This window comes from Balaenoptera borealis, assembly GCF_965194805.1.
Source record: "Balaenoptera borealis genome assembly, chromosome: 1".
In the NCBI taxonomy this organism is placed as follows: Eukaryota; Metazoa; Chordata; class Mammalia; order Artiodactyla; family Balaenopteridae; genus Balaenoptera; species Balaenoptera borealis.
The window spans coordinates 53,762,845-53,778,486 of NC_138860.1; positions in this window are offsets into that span (position 1 = coordinate 53,762,845).

A 15,642-nucleotide genomic window follows, 5' to 3' on the forward strand; every position below is an offset into this window, starting at 1 on the left:
TGGATCATCTTCACTATCATTATTCTGAATTCTTTTTCTGGAAGGTTGCCTATCTCCACTTCATTTAGTTGTTTTTCTGGGGTTTTATCTTGTTCCTTCATCTGGTACATTGCCCTCGGCCTTTTCATCTTGTCTATCTTTCTGTGAATGTGGTTTTTGTTCCACAGGCTGCAGGATTGTAGTTCTTCTTGCTTCTGCTGTCTGCCCTCTGGTGGATGAGGCTATCTAAGAGGCTTGAGCACGTTTCCTGATGTGAGGGACTGGTCACCACTGTATTCTTTTTATTGGGCCACAGAACCATATCAAGTTATTTTATTCAAAGTAGATACTGTGTCCTAGAGTATGTAGGCACCATCCTCAAAGAGAATTATATCCGAGCTGTTGCTTCACCTTTGCCTTTGGGAGGTTGTTCCAGCATTCAGTGAGGCCAGCAGCTTTGTATAGCACAGGAAGTATATTTGATATCTTGTAATAACCTATAATGGAAAAGAATCTCCAAACTCCAGAACTCCACAATCCAGAGACCCTCCTTTCCATGTGCACTATTGTTACTTGACTGTTCCTCCCTTGTCTCTGCATCCCCTCCCTTCCCTGATTAACAACTGTTTAAACCTGCCCTTTGGAACACAGGGAAGGTCATAAAGGCTGAAACCTATTCCCTACAACAAGAAATGGGGGACACAGAAAGGCTTCCATGCCCAGGAGCCCCACAGGATTCTGCTTGGTTTCATGATTAAACATGTCTCTACCCTCAAAACAATCACATGCAGAGATAATTTTAAGACATTGCTTCAGTGCAGCCATAGACTTACACAGAGACGTTACTCCAAGAGGGGGAATATCCAACAAGGCAGCCAGGGCAAGCTATGCTGAGGCCAGGTAGGTACCTGGGGCACCAAGTTTAAGGAGACGCTACTCTTAGGTTTGCGGAAGAGCGCTCTTAAATTTTGTGCCATGGGGACCCTGCCTGCTTTACCCTAGGCCTGGCCCTCTGGTCAGGAGAAGCCTTAGAGAAGTCTTCTGGAAGGAGGCATTAAGTATGCAAAAATGAACAGGAAGTAGTTTTCCAGGGGTCTCTTAGGGAGAAAGTTGTTTCAGGCAGAGGGAAGAGCATAAACAAAGCAGAGGTGCTAGAAACATTATGATATGGGTAAAGAATTAACCACTCGTGGAGGTGGCAGGAGCATAAAATTAAATGTGGAGAGTTGGGAGACATGAGAGAGATGAGGAACAGAACATGGTGGGGTGGGGTCTTGTCAGCCATTTTAAGGACCTTGGAGTTTATCCTACTGCTATGGGAGCAGGAGAGTCCATTTGTGCTTCAAACAGAACATTCTGGTCAACCTCTGTGCTATCCAATTCATAGATATTATGAACCACAAATGCAAGCCACATTTATAACTTTAAATTTGGTATTAGCCACATTAAAAAAGGAAGAGGAAAAGGAAAAACTAATTTGAATATTTTATTTGACTTGACATATTCAAATATAATCATTATAATCATTTCAACGTGTAATCAATATTAAACAATATTAATGAGATATTTTATATTCCTTTTTATTGTACTAAGTCCTCAAAATCCAGTGTGTAATTCATGCTTTTAGCACATCTCAATTCTGTCTAGCCACACTTCGAGTGCTCAGTAGCCACATGTGGCTAATGCTGCAATATTGAACAATGCATGTCTAGAGGATGGAATCTAGATGCTACAAAACCGAGGCAGCCTTTTACAAGGTTCAGGGGAAGATGATAAGTTTCTAATCCAGGGTGTTGGTAATGAGAATGGAGAGAAGTTGATAGTCAAGTGACTTAGCTTTTCCTAGCTTCTTTGTTTGTGAAATCAGGATACAGTATTTACCTTCCTCGATGATTCAAAGATTCTCTGAGATGATGTTATATAAAGCACCAGCCCAGGCTGGCAGGGAAAGTATGCTCAGCCAGCATTCTCCCCACTACCCATGCTGTTTGCTCTCTCCAGGAACAAGAATTGACATCTGACTTAGATAAGGTGGGGTTTAAAGCACTGGAATGGCACAGTATCAAGCATAGACTGTGGTCACTAAAAGAAATTATTGCATAGTAGCACCACTGCACCTTCCCAGGTGTCTCCCTTGATATCATCCAAGTGAAGGGAAGTTAGTTCCTGACTGTCATGGGGTGGCCGGAAGAATACATGAAGCCAGTCCAGGACAGGCAGAAAAGCAGAATTGCTGACATTCCCTGCAGCAGCCACTCTGACTATCAGCAGCCAGCAGTTGGCAGCAGCTCCAGATGATTGAGAACTGAACAGCTTAATTGGAAGAGTATGAACTTTGTAGAGTGCCATGCTAGCATGGCTAAGTGCAAGAATGTTTCTCCCAAGCCCACCTTCCTTGCCTTAGGTTGATGTGCATATACTCTCTTGGGGGAATGCCCCCAGACAAACTCCTGTGAACAGATCAACAGATCCTATGTTCTTTGGAATTTAAAAAAAAAAAAGTATTTCCAAGTAGGTGCAGGATACAGCCCTCCAGATAGATTTACTTGTATTGAAGAGAGAGGCTGGGGATAGGAGGGAGGAAGATAGGTCATTTGCTACTGCATGAGAGCTCCATCTCCATGTGGGGTGTCCAAAGAGTAGGACAGGGGCTACAAATAAATCTCAGCTGCATTGAGACCCTTCTGATCACAGGAAAGTCCTGCCTACCTCATATTTCCACCAAGGTAACTTTCAGATGAATACTTGTTCATTTTCAAAATGATTATTTTGGTCAGCTCAAGTCACTGGGTGGGTGCTGTGAATTTTTAAATGTTACCAAGTAATTAACGCCTAGAACTGGAGAGAAGCACAGCTCAGGTTCCCTTGGGTTCCCTCTGACTCGTGTTAATTTGCTTATCTCTGTATTAGTCAGCGTAAGCCAACCATTGTAACAAACAACCCCCAAATTCCACTGGCATAACATAACAAATGATTGTTTGTGTAACAGTCTGATTTAGAGGAGCAGCTCCCCTGGACAGCTTTCGTCCAAGCAGAGGTCCAAGGACCCTTGTACCTTACATCTCATGGCTCTAACCTTCAGTCCTCAGAACGCTTTCCTGCCTTCTCATAGGAGAGGAAAGAAAAAAGAGAATTGCAATTGGGAGCATCCATGGGCCAGGCATGGGAAGAGGTACTCAATTCCTTTGTCCAGAGTTCAGGCACATTGCCACACTTAACTTCAGGAAGCTGGCAGATACAGACTAACTGTGTGTGAATGAGAAATAGGGAAAAGGTTTGCTGAACATCCAGTCGGTCTTTGTAACAGTCATTCTCTCTCTCTCTCTCTCTCTCTCTTTCTCTTTCTCTGATGAGAATAAAATGGACTGTTTTGGGCTCTGACTTGACCCTGGAGGTCTGAGAGTCAGGAGACTGCAGGAGGTCTGAGAGTCAGGGCAACATTAATTAGAGGGTGATGCTCTGTAGTTTCAAGGTGATTATTAATCAGCATAATGTCATAGTCAGAAAGTTGTAATGCCAAATGAAATTTTTTCTCTCTGTATTCCAGACCTATTTCATCAGTTTCTGAGCCCAAGAAAGGAAAGGTGCTGCAACCAGAGTGCCAACAGAGTGGAGGGCTAGTCTAGTCTTCCATCACTAACTGGCACCACGTTGTCATCCATGGTTCTAGGTACTTTCACCGTAAGCATCTTTGCCGCAAACGTTTTCACCACATAATTAATTGGCAGTAAGGCAATTTTGCTGTGAAAGATAAAATAACTGGTTGACAATTTTTGGTTTGACAGTTTGGTTTCAACTGATTGAAATGAGTTAGTATTTCTTCCAGTTAGTGACTTTATTGATAGCTTTATCCAACTGTCAGATGACAATGATTCACCCCCAAAAGTTGGTTTCTTATTTTGAAACACACTACACTGGAGGAGAAAGAAGCCAAGGGCCCCGAAGATGCAGGGGTGAGCCTACACTTCCCATAGAACTTTGGAAAGTCTATGAACGGACAACTGACAAGGTGCTAAGGACAAACAATAGTGCAGAGTCTTTCACAAAACAATACAAAGCTCGGTTACAGGGCTTCCCTGGTGGCGCAGTGGTTGAGAGTCTGCCTGCCAATGCAGGGGACACGGGTTCGGGCCCTGGTCTGGGAGGATCCCACATGCCGCGGGGCGGCTGGGCCCGTGAGCCACAGTTGCTGAGCCTGCGCGCCTGGAGCCTGTGCTCTGCTACAGGAGAGGCCGCGATAGTGAGAGGCCCGCGCACCGTGATGGGGAGTGGCCCCCGCTTGCCGCAGCTGGAGAAAGCCCTCGCACAGAAACGAAGACCCAACACAGCCATAAATAAAATAAATAAAATAAACATAGAATAATCATTTAAAAAAAAAAAGCTCGGTTACAAACATGTATCCTGGTATTTGGAAACGGTTACCTCTTCTTAAAGAAGGAAGAAATTTAAGTGAAAAAGAAAAAGTGCAATGCTGAATGAGGGGACAAATCAACAAGAAAAAAATATATATATATATTCACTATATATATAGTATATATATATATATATATATAAACTATGAATGAAAGACTTGGAAGACAAGTACTTAGGTACAACCCACAAAATAAAATCAATTATTTGTACAGCATTGCCCTGAATCTACACCCATTTAAAATATATTCAAATACTTTGTATTTTGCAATAAAGTCTTTTTAATTTTGTAATTCACTTTTCATGTTTCATTATGTCCTTTTATATTTTGTTATTTTATCTTTTACAACAAAATCACCTAAAGGCCAACTAGTTATGTGGTGAAAACGTTTGTGGCAAAAATGCTTGCGGCAAAGATGTTTATGGCGAAAATAGCTGACATGATCATCCATGGCCCCTACTTGCCAGCCAAGCTTAGTGGATCTTTTGTGGCGGTACTATGGCAGCAGAGTATTTTCTTTTTGCTTTAAAAAACCAACCCTGAATGTCTAGAATAAGTAACTGTAACTGCAAGGGTGTGGAGATTCCAGTCTGGTAAGATACTATGAAATGCAGGCAGTGGTCCTAGTTGGGTGATAATAGAGATGGTCATTGTAACAAATGTTGTGATGTGCCACAGAGGTTCCCTCTTCAGGATTGATGACATATCCCCTTGCTTCTTGGAATATTGACTGCTGAATGCTCATAGGTCACAGCTATGCCTCTCACTAGGAACTGACTTGACCAAAGTTATGCCTCCTCCCATGCATAACTCCTTCTGGGTAACCTATGGCTAATGACTGCCTGCCTAGAGATTTAAAAGACTAGCTGTCTTGCCTCAATTTGGGACAACTCTGAAGGGCCATCCAAGCTCCAAAACTCCCCATAGAGTCTGCTTAGGTCTCAGTTACAACCACATTTCAAGTCAGCTTCTTCTTCTGCCCAAACTTTCCATCTTCACTTCCTTACATATGTATCTCTCAAGAACCCTTCCTACTAAAGCTTCTGCTTGCAACTTCTCATCTAAGAATCCATTGATACAAAAAGTAGTTTTAGGAAGCTGACTTTCAAAGTGGAATTTTGGACATGAGTCAGTCATTGGCTCTCTGGCAATGCGAACCCCATCACCGGTAGTAGGTGGAGTAGAGCTTGCCCCTGAAATGCTATATCAGTGCAATTGTTAAAATCAGGAAAATTTCTGTGCAATTGTTAAAACATTCAACAGCAAAAGAATGATATGGGATGTCCACAGAAGGGGATACACGCCCTGCTGCAGTATTTCTCATGATTGAAGGGATAAGGAAAATATAATTATAAGGACCATGGAATTGGGTGGCTGTTGCTGAGCACCATTGATTTTTGAAAGATAAATAATGACAGGCTCAGGTGACTAATCACCATTTCAAGACAAAATATGAAAGCTAGAGGGCCTCCTTAGCTGCATTTAGGGAAACCCCGATCTCCTGCAACCAGAGTTTGTACCAAGAGAATAAAAAACTAGGCTCAGGACTTAATCATTAAAGTAGTAGAGCTTCAGATAGGATTGAATTCTCAGCCTTAGTAAGTTTCTATGCCAAATACAGGGCCCTAATGGGGAAGGAGTAGGCTACTGAGACTTGTAATGGGCTAAGTAGATGTGGTTAAGGACCTTGACTTGCTGGTCCTTCAGAAGTACCCTCCTCCCCTCTGCCTTGTTAGAAGACAGTATCCCTCCCTTTCCTTGAAAGTGATGCAGAGACCTCAAAGGAGGCATGCACCTCATGAGACAATGCTTGCCTGCTTCAGGATCAGTCCCACCACCCCTCTTGGCAACCAATCCAATAAGGAAGACTGAATCTCAGTAAACCAGTCTAGAGATGTTCTAAGCCTGCTATGGAAGGAGAGAGGGTATACACCAAAGGAGCTGCAAGGCATGGCTAATTGGTACTTGTAGTAGCTGGTAGTATATGCATGGGACTGAACCCTGGAGTACTGGATCAAGAGGGACAGAACATAACGTTAGATAATCAAGAGTTTATCAACACGGGAACAGTCTTCTTTTTATATGATTTGACACAATCGCAAAGACCCAAGAGATGATACCGATCTATTGCTAGAAGGGCTTTAGGATCTGGAAAAAGCCGAGGCCCACATATTGTGAAGTAGAAATGCTAGAACTTCCATGAAGTATGGTGAAGGAATAGATCAAAAATTTCAAAGAAGTTGGCACACTAGACTGCATATACTATATAAGGCTGGAAACCCACCAGTTGAATATGTTCCATGGGAGGGCCTGAAGGACACACCAAGTGTCATACCGATAAGGAATACCCTGGTAAAAGTTGGATCAGCTTAGTCATGACAGTTCTCTGTAGATCAAGGCTGATGATAGGAGAGGCTAATATAGAATTGGGCTTCCTAATAGCCTGATTATATCCCCAAACAGCAAAGGTTCATTGGTGGCACTCAAACCCTCAGAAGCAAGGTAGTTGCAATTATTGTAATGAAGCAAGGTGGCCATAGATACCACATTATGTGGCAAAATCCAAGGGTCTTTGGGTTGGGCTGGAGAGGAAATTTCACCTCCAAAGAGGTATGGAGATATTAATGGGAACTTGGTGTTTTCAGAGGCAAGTTAGGGGACAATTAGGCAAAGGGGATACTTCTTAGTTTACACAAGCAAAAGTTATCAAGGATGGATGATAGGAAGGGATGAGGGAAACCTCTCAAGTTAAAATTCTTGTTACTTTGTCAAGTTTCCAAACTTGAGTCAGTTGTCAGAACCAGACCACTGAGGGCAGAAAGAGATACTGGTTTCCTATGAAAAGGGATCCTGCAATTGTATTCAGTTGAAATTCCTCTAGTCCCTCTCCTAGTGACTACAGCTATTTACTAAGTGACATGCATTTGGTAAAAGGGAATACCCAAAGTCTTCAATATACCAAAATAGCCTTCCTGTTAGAGTTGAATCTAGGGATCAATTTGGGGAGTGTTGCCATACAGTGGTGCTGTATGCACCAGGAAATAAATGAGATTCTGGAATCCTTGGTCTGGCTCACAGTGGGTCAACAGGGTTCAAGGACACACCTGATGGTCATTTGCTGGTAAAAAAAATTGAAATTGACATGCTTGTTATTTGGCAGAAACCCTTGGATTTGGTATTTGTTCCTTAATTTGTGGAGTAAGAAATATAGTAGTGAAAGCGGGCTGGAAGTCTCTGCAACTTCCACCCAAGCCAAGAGTAAATAAAACAATAATATTGCAAGCTGGGGAGAATAGTAAATATTAGTGCTACCTTCAAAGAGATAAAGAATACAAGGGTGATGATCTGTGACAAATCCCCATTTAATTCAATAAAATGTCCCATACAAAAGTGGAATGAATTGTGACCAAATGATGCACTACTGCAAATCAAGTAGTGGCCCCAAATGCAGCTGCTATGCTAGATGTGATTTTACTAAAGCAGATTAATATAGGTTCCAACACATATTAAGTGGCCATTGATCTGGTGAGTGCATTATTTTCCATCCCTATAGGAAAAGAGGACCAGACACAGTTCATATTTACGTGAGATGGACAAGAGTATACAAATATGGTCTTGTCTCAGGTTATATTAACACTTTGACTCTCTGTTATATTGCTAGAAGGGATATGAAGTGTCTGACATTCCACAGGACATCAAATTGGCCCATTATATTGACAATGTCACGCTAATCAAACCAGATGAGCAAGAAGAAGCAAGTATGTTGGAAGCCTTGGCAAAACAGATGTGCTCTAGAGGGTGGAGATTAAAGCTTCAGAACCCCAGCACATTAATGAACTATTTAGGGATCTGAAGTTGTGAAGAAAGCTAGACCATCCTCTCCAAATTAAACAACAAAATATTATATCTATCTTACACCTCCCACTACTAGGAAAGCATAAATTTTAGTAGCCTTTTCAAGTTCTAGAGGGAACATATTCTATACCTGGCAATACTGCTGACCCATTTACTGGGTAACACTAAAGCCTGTGAACTTTGAGTAGTGTCTCAAGCAGGAAAGCTCAGCAGAAGGACAAGGCTGTGCAGTGTTCTTGACACTTGAGTCATACGACCCAGGAGACCCTACAGGACTAACAGCATCTATGGTGGGCGAAGACAGTGTGTAGAGTTTATGGAAAGCTCCGACAGAAGAATCACAATGTGGACCTGTAGGGTTCTGAAGAAAGTCCCTACCATCTACAACAGAGGACTATCACCATTAGAAAGCAGTTACTGATGTGCTGCTTGGCTTTGGTAAATACAGAGCTTCTGACTACAAGATACCAACAACCTTGTGGCAAGAGTATCCATCATGAGCTGGGTTCAGTCAAAGCCACCAAGTCATAGGGTGGGGCTAGTCCTGCAGCAATCCATTCTAAGATGGATATGGTACATCCAAGATTGGGAAATATCAAAGCTGGAGAGCACAAGTAAGCCAATTAAGCAGGTGGCCCAGAGTCAAATGCCATCCATCAGTGTTGCATTAGTGTATCTCCCATAGCTCACATCTGTGACCTACTGGGAGGCCTTTATGACCAGATAACAGAGAAGTAAAAAGGCCAACTTTTATTTCTAGTGTGGTGGTGATGGATAGTGATGAGGGCAAATCCTCTCAGTGGGAAGAATTTTGATGTTAGATGCAACTAGTCATCAACTTTGGGTAGAAACAGAAGTGGCCTGAAATAAAAATATAGATAAACTCATAAGCAGTAGTGAATGGCATGGTAGGTTGATCAAGGGCCTGAAAGGAGAAATATTGGAAAATCGAAGACAAAGATGCCTAGTAAAAAGGCATGTGGATGAAAGTGGACAGGAAGTGTGAAGGTTTTTGAACTGCATGTTAACACTCAGCAGAGAACTTCTACTGTGGAAGAGGTACTAAACAATTAGAATGAGTTGGTCAGCTGGTGAAAGCCAGCATCTGTCATTAGTCACTCTGGTGCTGGCACAATGGATGCATGAACTAAATAGTCCTGGGAACAAGTATGGAGGCTATGTGTGGTTTCCCATGCTGATCTGGTTACTGCTGCTGTTGAATGGTCCTTGGAGGCAGCTGAGAACTTTGAACAAATGCTTTAGAGTATTGATTATTCTCACCTTTTTACTATGTTAGTTTTTGGAGGCATTTGTGTGCCCACAAATAGTGTTGAGACTGATAGGTTTTTCTGTAGGCCAATCTGACTCTGCAGTAAAACAATTTTCTCAGGTGCTCCCAGTAAGATCATTTAAAAAAATTATTTTTCTTTCACAGGAGGCAACAAGAGCAAGAATGCATCTTGATAGCAAAAGCAAGAATGTATAGGCTGAAGAAGAGTCATTAAGAATAAAGGGCATAGTAAGACTACATTTGAAAATGATATGCCCTTGTAAATAGAAAATTTTAAGGAATCCACCAAAAAAATTTAGAACTTAATAGTTCAGCAAGGTTTCAGGATATAAGATCAATATATGGAAATCAATTGTAGTTCTATACACAAACAATGAAAAATCCAGAAATGAAATTAAGGAAATAATCCCATTTATAATAGTATCAAAAAGGATAAAATTTTTAGGAATTAATTTAGCAGAAGAAGTCTGAGAATTTAAGACCAAAAAACTACAAAATATCATCAGAAGAAATTAAAGATTTAAATGGAAAGACATGCCATCTTTATAAATCAGAAGATTTAATATTGTTAAGATGGCAATACTCCACAAATTGATTTACAGATTCATCACAATCCCTATCAAATTTCAGCTGCATTTTTTGCAGAAAATGACAAGTTGAACTTCAAAAACCCCAGAATAGTAGTAACATCTTGACAAAGAAAAAGTTGGAGGTCATACATTTCCTGATTTCCAAACTGACTACAAAGCTAGGCTAATAAATACAGTGTGGTAACTAGCATTAAGATAGACATACAGATCAATCAAATGGAATTGAAGGTTTAGAAATCAAGCCATACATTTATGATCAATAAATTTTCAACACATGTGCTAAGACAATTCCAGGGGGAAAAATCTTTTCAACACACGTTGGGACAAGTGGATATACACATACCAAAGAATGAAGTTGGACCCCCTTCTCAAACTACATACAAAAATTAACTCAAAATGGATCAGAGGTCTAAATGTAATAGCTACAACAAAAAGACTCTTAGAAGAAAACATAGCTGTAAATCTATGTGACCTTAGATTAGGCAATGGAGTTTTAGATATGACACCAAAGCAATGAAAGAAAAATATAGATAAATTGGACTTCATCAAAATTTTAAACTTTGTGCTTCAAAGGATCACTTTCAAGAAAGTGAAAAGAAAATCATACATATTATATGATTCCATATATATGAAATGCTCAGAATAGGCAAATCTATAGAAACAGAAAAGAGATTAGTGATTGCCAAGGACTGGGGGTCAGGGAGGAATGCAGAGTGATGGCTAATGGATAAAGGATTTCTTTCTTGGGTCAGGCAAATGTTCTGGAATTAGAGAGTGGTGATTGATGCACAACTTTTTGAATGAGAACTACTGAACTGTACACTTTAGAGGGGTGAACTTTATGGTTTGCGTATTATATCTCAATAAAATTCTTATTTGAAAATGAAAAGAATGAAGGGCAGGAGGGTGGATCTGGAATGTGAACATTAGGCTGACTCATCACCGTGTCTAGGAATATGTGCCTAGGCTCATGCTGCTCCCACTTCTTAGAACATTCCCCCACCTTTCTGCCTCTCCATGTCTTCTACTTCTACTATAACTGGAATAGAAACTCTGCCTCCCTCATGTCTGTATCTAAAAATGTTATGGTAGTACTATACCCTGGCTCCCCATCAAGGAATTCAACTAGGAATTGCCTGCGATCCAGTACTTGCCAGTACTGCACTTAAGATGCGCTCTTTGAAAGAGACAGTCTAATGGGCATGTTAACTAGCCATTCTCTCTGATACTCCAAGCTCTATCACTCTAATAAGTTACAGCATCAGAAACAATGTACCTGGGCCATGTGACCTAGGCAGGCACAGGCATTTTGGTGATGAGTGATGTTATTATATTGTCTGCTTTTTTAAAGGATCTATATAAGAAATATCTGTTTGAATGGCTTATCTATGTCTGCCACAGAACTGTAATTGAAGACCTTTTCTATTATATTACCAGTGACCCTGATATGATGGCCCAGATGATAAATTTCTCTGTTTCCAGGAAGAAGTCTGCTTTTGCAAGTGAGTAATATGAATATTTTTTTTCCTTTCCTTTGCTTTCCTTTACTTCTCTTTCCTTCCCTTCCCTTTCCCCCAAACATAGAAACTATCTAATGTAATATGTACTGTGAGCTTGCTCTGCCCTTTATAGGCTTTACCTTATTTTATCATCACAACATCCTATGATATCCACACAGTTACTGTCCCTCTTTTACAGATGTGCAAACTGAGGCTGAAAGAGATGAAGTGACATATCCCGCCCCTCACAATTGTAAATGACAGAGATGGGATTTGAACCAAAGCAGCCTGACTCCAGAAAGCATGCTAAGTCCAGCCTCTGCTTTCACTTAGCTGTATAGCCTCCCCCAAGTTTTATTCTATAAGTCATCTGCAAAATTTTAGAATTAAGGGAGTGTACATACTAAATACATGTCATTGTTTTTTTTTTATTTCCCACACCTCCTATCTGAAAATGCTTGATAAATAACATTGATTGATTCATTCCTCCAAGTTTGAGATCCTTGGAAGAATGACCTTACATAAATTCTGGTGGCTGTTTGTATTAATGATGCAAGGGTAGTAATTGCACAGGCTGGAAGAGAGGAGGACAGAATTGAAAACAGAAATAATTCATTCTATTTCTTAGATTAGGTGCCTGGAGGTGGCATGGTACCTTAGCAGTCTGAAGTTTGGGGCCTCTGGGTGCTCGCACATTGCTGCTGTGGATTTAATCATCTCGCCTGACGTATGTGTCTGTAGAGTGACAAGTACTCCCTGTCCCACTTATGAACAGATTTACTCTGATAGGCTTGGGGGGGAAAGCCCTTTTCTCAGCCAGCATGATTCAGCTGGTCTGTAGGGCTGCTTACCTGTAAACACATTCACAAGCAAGCTAGCTCTCAGCCCACAGAAGTTTGATTTAGTTAAGTTTCCTTTTTTCTTTCTCTCCTCTCTCCTCTCTTTTCTTGGACTATTGGTGTATATAGGTCAGGCACCTGCCTCCTAACTGGTTGAGAGATTAAAGACTAGGGGAGCACCAAGATTTTCATAAGTCAGGTCTGCACCTCCTGGCCAGACATCACTGACCTTTTGTTTCCTTAGCCCCTGTGCTTCCTAGGAGTCTCCTTTTTTTTTTTTTTTTTTAAGAGTCCTGAGAACTGCAGGAAGATAATAACAGTTTGCTCCTTCAAGCATGGTCTTCAGACCAGCAGCAGCAGCATTGCCTGGGAGCTTCTTAGAAGTGCAGAATCTGGGCTCCCACAGACCTGCTGAATTCAAGTTGCAGGTGAATCATGCACACATTAAAGTTGGGAATCCTTGATTATAGAACACTTCACCCTCCAGGGGAGGAAACATCTCCTCTAGCAAACAGATCTCCCATGGCAGTGCCTTGAGTGTGTCTTGGACTGCATAACAAGGTGCTGACATGGGGCTCAGGAGCTACAAATAAGGGCACCAGCCAGATGTAGTGTGTGCCTTCAGTGGGGCTCTGCTACTGTCATTGCTCTCTTCTGCCCTCCGAGAAGGGAGGCACGCGTTATATGTTAAATCTTTCCCTCATAAATATGTAAATCATATGGAGACCTGGAGTATTGCTTCCATAGTTATTAGAAGGTTCACAACAAGTGTCACCAATGTCTCTTCCAGGGAGTGATTTGCTCCCTTTCTGTGCTCCATCAAGACTTTGCACATCTCTACTAGAGAAGGCACCACTCTGCTTTGTTTATGCATCCCCATCCCTCACATTATACTGTACAATTCTTCCTGGCCCAAAAGAATACATAAAATAAGGAAAAAGGGAAGAAAGGAAGGAGGGAGGGAGGGAAGAAATGGGATTGAGTTTTATTTATTTATTTATTTATTTATTTATTTTATATTTATTTATGGCTGTGTTGGGTCTTCGTTTCTGTGCGAGGGCTTTCTCTTGTTGCGGCAAGTGGGGGCCACTCTTCATCGCGGTGCGCGGGCCTCTCACTATCGCGGCCTCTCTTGTTGCGGAGCACGGGCTCCAGATGCGCAGGCTCAGTAGTTGTGGCTCACGGGCCTACTCGCTCCGTGGCATATGGGATCTTCCCAGACCAGGGCTCGAACCCGTGTCCCCTGCATTGGCAGGCAGACTCTCAACCACTGCGCCACCAGGGAAGCCCCGGGATTGAGTTTTAGAGAACTGAAGGTACACATGTGTTCTGGATGTTGGAGAGTATGGAGCAAAAGTAGGGAGAGAAGTGAGTGTTCAGAAAGAGAAAGGAACGAAAAATCTTAGGGAGGTAGGGATGAAGCTGTTGGGTTACAGATAATGGGACAAACCAAGAATTAAGGTCGCTTAAGTGTAAGTGTGGAGCTAACATGGGAATCCAGGTCTGTCTGACTGAGGGCATATGTGTGTTCTGTACCACACTGCTTTTATCATCATGAAAGGATAGCACTAGAAAGTCCCCCAGTACCTGCATAGCAAACCCAACTCCCTGGTCCACAGGGGAGCAAACTCCCAGAGAAGTGGAGTGACTTGCCCACAGTTACAAAGCTGGCTGGTGGCAGAACCAGAACAAGAAACCAGAAGAAAGTTGTGTGTCTACAGCCCAGTCATACTACCTGAATTTTCCCATCTATCCTTCCAGGTCTGGAGTTAAGGCCTTACTTTTGTGCCTTGGGTGGCTCCTTCGGTCCACGGCCTCTTGCTCTTCTGTTGGAAGGAATAAGGACTCTCAGGGCATATCAGAGTGTTGCCATGGTGACTGCAGCCTAAGGCCTTTGGAGGTTAGTGGTACCCAGATACCTGTAGTCTTTACACAGAAGATGTTTTGCAGAAAGTACCAGATTTGTAAAGATATTCAAAGTCTAATTGATGGTCTCTAGAAAATAGCAAGAAATTGGAGGCAGGATGCTGTAATTAAAAAACATTGAGCTGATAGAGTCATCAGGAAACTGGAAAGTTGATCCCTCTATCTCCAGCTTAGATGGAAACATGTCTACTCTGTGTTTAAAGCTTCTCAGGGGAGAAAGTTTAGTCTTTTTTCTTTCACTTGTTATAGCAACTGATTGTTTTTGCTAGAACCAATCCCAGAAGAAGATGTGAGGATACTCTTACCTCTTAGTAGTTCTCTTATGCTTACTGGAAAATGGTCTTCCCTCCCCCACCTTCACACTCCCAAGCCCTGAACTGGGTCCCTGTCATCTCCCTGGACCCAGACGTCATTTACTGGCAGAGAGAGGTAGAGAAGGAAGCAGATTAGACTGCTATTCCTAGCCCTGTTAATAGATACAACCTTGGGAAAGTTCTTTCACCTTTTCCTCATGTCAGAAATCAGTAGACAGGACGACCTCTAAAAAACTTCCAACTCCAAAAATCTAATCCTCTATTTTGCCTGTGGGCTAAACTTCTAAGACTTATCTCTTCCTAAGGGCATTTTAATTTTCATACAAAATATAATGGCAAAAAGATCTCTTTTATATGCAAGAGAACAGACTTACATGATGAAATTACAGACATTGGAGGTGATTTTTTGGGGCAGGGCAACATGTAGGCGATGTATTCCAACCACTCGTAAGGTAACTCTGCCCATCATGACCACTATTTTCATATTTGTGAAAAGAAGCCAGGAACCGGATCTGAACTATTCCTGATATCCAGTATTTGAAGCAATCTTCATTTCTGTTTTTGGCTACGGATGCACGAGTATGCATTATATTATCAGCAGCAGGTATTAAATGTATTATTTAGTGTTAGAGGTATTAGTCTCGAACATTAGGGCAGATTAGCATTTGATGTATTAGTTCTTTGGGGTTACAATTAATGCTTGAATTTCCGATTGTTATATCCAGTAACTGAATTGTGATTTGGCTCTTAATTCCACAATGAGTTCACCAACATTGACAAACCTAGTACTAATTAATTAATGACAATTCTTTATTTGCAACCGTGTCTGAGAAAAGATAACTCACATCTTCTGATTATTATAGACTCTTAAGGCAATCATTTGGGGACAGCCTTTCCTTATTATGGCATTTCTCAGCCTAGCTTTCTGAGAAACTCAT